This window comes from Octodon degus, unplaced genomic scaffold, assembly GCF_000260255.1.
Source record: "Octodon degus isolate 3935 unplaced genomic scaffold, OctDeg1.0 scaffold00146, whole genome shotgun sequence".
Lineage (NCBI taxonomy): Eukaryota > Metazoa > Chordata > Mammalia > Rodentia > Octodontidae > Octodon > Octodon degus.
In genome coordinates this window covers 6,470,161-6,477,520 of record NW_004524722.1, presented here as the reverse complement: position 1 = coordinate 6,477,520, position 7,360 = coordinate 6,470,161, and positions in this window count along the sequence as shown.

The following is a 7,360-nucleotide window of genomic DNA, read 5'->3' as shown; positions in this document are numbered from 1 at the left end:
CCTGGCATGCTATGCCAGCCTGGCCCCGGGGCACGCTGAGACTGTGACTGAGACTGGCTATGGTGGCAGCACGCCTGTAATCCCAGAACTTGGGAGGCTGAAGACAAGAGAATCACTACAAGTCCAATCTGTGTAGCAAAACCTTATAGAGCCTGTACTAAAATACATAAAAAAGAAAACTCTTTGATTGATTCTATATTTGCTGAAATTGTAAGTGAAATAAACCAACTTGTGTATGTAAACTTTGTGTTGTCTCCCTGGTGCAGAAAGCTGAAAGAGTAGGTAAGATCCTAAAGGTACAATAGATATTGTGAATGGGAAACTAACTTCTCAAAAAGAAAGAATGACTGGGATGGGGAAAGGAGAAAAGAAGGAAGGGTGGGAAATACTAATATTTATATATAACATAGCTAAGATAATTGTACTACTCATTTCTGTAAAACGTATTTATCTAGACCTCAAAAAGTTATATAATATAAATACGCTTATATATGTAATGCTTAACACATAATATCAACTTGAGGAGTTTAGAAGCTTGATGAGTAGCAGTGCTTATCTTGTCTTGTAATCCTAACAACTATTTTGAAGACATCAATATGTAATGTTTTCAATTTCTTATCTCTTGTTTTGAAATCATGAATCATTTTTATTGTTTTTTTTCTTTCTTTAAAATAAAATACAGGAAAAACAAGTACAACTCATTATAAATATTAGCACATACTACACTGTGTACTGATAATGCATAGGCAAAAGGTTAAAACAAAATCAATTAACCAGGTAGAATTTATAAGAAGTGCATTGGCTTGGAGAGTATGACCATTGGGCCCCCACATCTAGTGAAACCTTTATGTTTCTATGCCAATGAGAAATAGATGGGTTTCAATTAATGAGAGAGGAGTAGAAAGCTGTGTGTTGTTTCCCAGTACATAAATAACAGAATTTTCAGTGTCACATAAATGAGAGACAATAGATGTGAGAGGGTTCAGACATTTATGTGTGTTTTAAGAAAGGCTCTCCAAGTTAGTCTTGATTTAAATTCCTGCCTGAGCACCTTTGCTTGAGATGATAACTGATCAAAAGAGCCTCATAAGAGCCCAAAGTGCCCTGAAAGAGATGAGATGCCTAAGATCCTGGTTTGTGGGGTTGACACTCAGTTTACTGACTTTTATAACATGACAGAAGACTGAAGCCATTTACTGCCTTTAGAACAACAGTGTTTGACGGATGATAGACGTGAAGTTGATTTTTTTCTGTTCCGTTTAAAATGTAATTATAAATTATGTTAAATTTGTTACTTATATCCTGGTCATGGTGTTAGGCTACTTAACATGATGTATGATTATAGTGGTTGTCTAAAACTCTTTGTTTTAGGGATGGGGAGAAATCTGAGTGGCACAGCGCCTGCCAGGCAAGCACAAGGTCCTGAGTTCAATTTGTAGTACCCCCCAAAAAAGTGAGCAACAATAAAACCTTGTTTCACCCATGAAATCCAATGATTCATCTAAATAAGATCACATTAATTTGCATTTTTATGTTAATAAGAGAAAAAATTATTAGTAGTTTAGTAACATTCCAAAATTATATCTGAAAACAAATCTCCACTTACTAGGTGTTATCTCTTAAAATTCTTTGTTAGATTTGCTTAGTAATAGGAGTCTTTTGTTCTGGAGCTATCTTTGTTTTGTTTTTTTCTTTAAAATAATTTTACATGTTTATATCTGGTAATCTGAACAACTAATTTGAAGATAACATATAATACAGCAGCCATTGTTGAATTCCTATTACTATTACTTTGTTTAGTGAAATCTTGTATAATTTCTAATATTTTTTTCTATCACTATTTTGTATTCTTTAAAAATAAAAAATAAACAAATAAAAAGATTTTGAATTCAAGTCATGTGGCTGCATTACCAAGTTTGAAAATGTTTTCTCTTTCTCTAGTCTCCAAAAGATCTTATTTCTTATTGAAATAACTAGAGGAATTTGTCACTGATTTCTGATCCTGGTAATTTTTTAATGAACAGGATTAATTGTATGTTCTATTTATGCAACAGATATAAGTACCTTTTATTAATTTTATTTATAAATAAATAGCAATGAGACAGTTTGAAAACAGGTTAGTAGGACAATTAAAATAATTAATACATTGCATATTATTGTTTTCATAGTAGTTATTCCTAGTACAAGATGCAGATATGATAACTTGTCCAAACACTATTAGTACAAAGCTTTCTTGTCATTGAAAAATTAGCTATATAACTATCCTATTTTGTATATACAGATACAAAATGGTCCTTCATTTATATCCCCTTTTTTGTTTAGTTTTGTCAGAGATGGGTATTTCATTGCCAAATAAATGTTGTAGGTGCTTGAATTCAACAAATTAATCTGATATTGTCCAGTAATTCATAATAGTAGTGGGTTTTTATCTGTGGGACTGGCAATGTCATAAGTTGTTGACTTGAGAATTTTACACCTCAACATATTAATGTAGCTTTACTTTTATACCTCATTTTTATACTTTTCTGCTGAATGGTTAAGACCAAGATTAAGCAAGACCTATATAACAAGAAATGTAACTTTTGTATGTGACAAGTCAGTCAATTTCCCTCAGGATTTACCCTGAAACCCTGTACTGCAGTTTGTAGATTCTGTGTCAGTGTCAGCCATGTGGATGAGTCACGGCCATTGCTTGAACAATTTGCTCTCTGTGAAAGCTTGAGAGAATGTTTATTCTCCATGTGTCTCTCCTTAGGCACACTCTACATCATTGATCACTTTCCTCTTTGGCCCCATAATCTCCTTGATCAGAAAATTTGGGATGCCACTCAGTTAGAGGATGTTATAGTACAGGTTTTCCTATGTCCTGAGACCTCACTGACCTTGAAAGGCTAAGGCCAAAATGTTGGCTGTCCTTGCAGCCCTTCTTTTTCTCTAATTTTTGGTCTGCAGACTTAAGTTGTTAACCCTCTAGAAGAGAAACTTACTGATATTATTACCCAATAACATGGGCAGTTGAGCTTAACCTCACTATCTGACTGAATATCAACATATTCAGTAACATGGAACAGGTATTTTCCATGAAGTATTGATATGTTAAACATTAAATCCCTACAGTATGTGAAGAAAAAATAAGAAAAAAATTTAAAAATAAGACTAAGCATTTACATATTTTTACACAGAAATTTAGAAATCTAACCATATACAGCCATGTAGAAAGACAGTCCTATGATATTTTTTCTTTTCTCTTGTTTTTATTTATTACCCTTTTTTTAAAACAAACATTTACTTGAGAGACAATATGGCAGTAGTTGGTATGACATGACAAGCACTACGTATTTAGAAGACCAGAATGACAGGCGTTCTAAGCAAGACCCTAGTATTACACATTGCTATCTTCAGTGCAGTTGCTTAATTCACAGGTATCAGCATATATAGTCAGGGTGAGAATCCTATCAATTAACTGCTAGTTTCAAACACCTGCTGAATATTCTCAGGATCATTGCCTTACCCATCTTGTGCATATAAATGTATGGCTTTGCCCCTGTCATGTTTCCTAGCTTTTCTCCATGCCCTTTCTTTGTTATTTAATTCTAAAGTTCTTGCTTTCCTTTTAATTGTGTTATAACTTTCTATTTTTATTTCTTCTTTTGAGTTCTTACACTAGAGAGACTTTACGATATACTTACCTGTCAGGGGAGATACCATGATCATATAAATTCCTTTAGAATTTTTTCTATATTTTGCTTCAGTTTTGCTTTTTTGAAGAAATTTTTCTAATTCATCTACCTCTTAAAGTCATTGGTCACCTTTACCTTAATTATACAAATTAAATCATTAAAATGGCATTGTAGAATATGGAATACAAATAATACATATGTATTTTTCAAATAGGAATTCTCTTTATAAAGTAAGGAAAAGCATTTTAAAAGTTCTAACATGATTTAAAGAAAATATCAACATGTAGGTGAAAAATTAAGCTACATTTCTATCAATGCAACAGTTTTACAAGATCCTTTTTAAAAGTATTCCTTTTTATTATTTATTTTATTGAGAAAGAAATAGCAATGAGAGTTTCAAAACAGGTTAGTAGGACAGTTGCAATAATTAATATATTGCATGATGTTGTCTTCCTAGTAGTCATTTAGATACAAGATATAGACATGATATCTTGTCTAAACACTATTACTACAAATCTTTCTTCTCATTGAACTAAGAGAAAGTAGCTGTATATCTATCCTATTTTGTATATACAAATATATATTTCTTTTCACTACAAAATGGTCTTTCATTTATATCCTTTTTTGTTTAGTTCTGTCAGAGATGGGTATTCCATTGCCATTCAAATATTGTAGGTGCGTGAATTCAGCAAAATATTCCAATATAGTTCAGTAGGCCATCGTAGTAGTGGGTTATCTGTAGGACTGGCACTGTCAGAAGTTGTTGACTTGAGCCTTTTACAGCTCAGCATATTAACATGGCTTTACTTTTTCCTACCTCATTTTTATACTTTTCTGCTGGATGGTTAAAAATGTATTCCTGGGGCTGGGGAGATGGCTCAGTGGAATAAGCACTTCCCTGGCAACCGCAAGGGCCTGAGTTCAATCCCTGGTTCCACAAAAAAAAAAAAAAAAAACAAAAAACGTATTCCTTTCTTAAAAAAGAGAGTAGATTGCAGTGCCATTCCCCACCCCTGGAGCTCACTGAGACAACAACTGAGACTGTCTTAGTTGTGTCTTCCGTCTGTAATCCCAGCACTTGGGAGGTTGTAAATGAGAGAATCACTCTGCGTCCAATCTTTAGTGAGACCCTGAACACCCTGTAGGTCCTTCCCTAAAATACAGAAGGAAAAAAAAAGCAGAATTGAAGGAAAAAATGGATAAAAGCTTTTATAAATAAGGAGAGAAAAGAGGCTGAAGGGAGGGGAGTAAAATGAAGAATAAAAGACAAGTGAAAACATTATTTTAAATGTCATATATTATTTGTATACTCTTTAAAATAAAGTAAAACATAAAAAGGTCAAAAAAACCTTAAGGTTTATGGAAGGGAAGGGGTAGTGTTTCAACTATTTGCTCAGTCTTACATGCCTCTATCTGGTAGTCTGAGCAATAAATCTGATACTAACAATATGTAACAGAACAATAATTGTTAATTTCCTGTTCTTGTTTTGAAATTCTGGTCCACCTTTATTGTCTTATGGTGCTTTACTTTTATCTTTGTTCTTATTATTTGTTTTTGTTTCTTTCCTCTTTAAAATAAAATTTAAGAATTAAATTAAAAAAGAAAGTCAAGATATATCATGTACAATATCTAGGGCATATTCCCTGTGATGAATGTGGTTATTATGTATATCTAAAATGCAGCAATAAATTAATTTTAAAAAGTGTTTCTTTAAAAACTAACATTAGAGCTGGAAAGACAGCTTAAGTGACTGCAAGCATAAGATCCAGAGTTTGTTTACTGGTACCAAAAAAAAAAAAAGTCAAAAGGTAACATTATTTTCAGTAAGTTTCTTGAATGTAAATCCCTATGAATCTAAAAGTGTAGGGGCTGGGGAGATGGCTCAGTGGAATAAGTACTTCCCTGGCAAGTGCAAGGGCCTGAGTTCAATCCCCAGTTCTGCCAAAAAAGTTTAAAAAAAAAGTGTATTATTCTTTCTTCTTTGCTTTATAATTTCATATTTACAGTTTTACACAATCCTATCTTTGACTAAGAAACAATTACAATTTGAATTTTTCTGCATGCAAAAAAAGTCATTAACTTTTGCAGAGAGAGAAAGTGACTCAGTAACGATTGGCCAGGGCCAATTATTGTGTTGGGGATGAAACTACATGACCAAGAAGTTTTCCTCCTACATTACCCGACTGTAGATGTACACAGGGTGAATTTGCATGATATTTTGAATGCTGAAGTGAGGGAGCAACCATTACTCTTCGAAGTTTATTAGGGATTATGTGTTCAAGACAGATGCAGAATTGATATTTTATCTGTCTGGTACTTGTTGTACCCCTAAAATAGAAGAATACAGATGATTTTGTCAATTGCATTTTGGTCATAAATTAGAAGAGAAGTGTAAAAGCATAGAAATGACAGAGAATATAGTCTCTTACTAAAACTGAATAAGTTAAAAACAAAAAAATTATAAAGTACTTCCAGCATATATGCAAATTAAACTTCTAAGTTAGTTGTAGGTCAGGAAAGTACATGTATCTTTATACAACAACTTCTCAAAATTTGTTAGATACAAAAATTTGCATAGAGAGGTGTTTGCAGATTTAAACAGTGATGTTAATGATGTTTTAAATAAATTATCTGAAATTATAACTTTCAGCCTAGAAAAATGTATTGAGTAAAATCTTAAATATGGAATCTAAATAATAAGACTAAGCTTAAATTTGTCTACATATGCTATTATTTATGTGCACTAAAACAACAGAATACAGCTTATTATATGTTGAAAATTAGAAAATGTATGTAATTCATAATTTTTTTGCAAGCTCTTTCCACTCAAAACTATAGAACAGTTTATTTGGGAGGCCAAATAAGGCCTGAAGATAAAAAGCTTAACATCTTCATGAATAAGAAAACTTGATGTTGTTAAAAAACATATTTTTCTTAGTCAGGTATATTGGTACATGCCTAAAAGGCTGGCACTTTTGAGGCTGAGGCAGGAGAATTTCAAGTTAGAAGCTCCGTAGTTCAAACCCCAGCTCCCTATGCATCACCAGACCTGCCTTTAAGGCAGCCTGATCCAGCAAAAAAAAAAAAATCCTTCAAGTTAGAAGTGAGGCTAGTTTACATAATTGAATTCAAGGCCAGCCCAAACTACATAGTGCGATCCTATTCTCTCTCTGTCTCTCTCTGTCTCTAGAGAGAGATATTTCATGGATCTGTATATTAAGTGCTAACTTGATAAAAGCCCAAAAAAGCTTTTACAGAAAAATTTTAAAATTAATATAAAATATGAAAATGCAAAGTACAAAGAATATCCAAAGTAATATTTAAAAAGAATGAACACTAACTTAATAAAAGATTTATTATATTGCTGCATTGATTAAGAAAATATCATAATAGAAAATAAATATTAATAAATAAATGAAACAATAATAACTCAGAAATTGACTGAAATGGAAATAATCATTAGGTTTTTAACGATGGAGTAAGAGTGAACAATGGGAAGAACAGATTTTTTTTTCAAACAGTGTGATAGCAATAGCTCTAAGCTCAGTGGACTAAAGTGCATGCTTAGGCAGAATGCAGGGACTGAGGCTCTATCCCAGGTACCCAAAGCCATGCCAGCCCCAACCCTGGGGCATGCTGAGAATATGATTGAGACTGGGCTTGGTGGCATGTGCCTGTA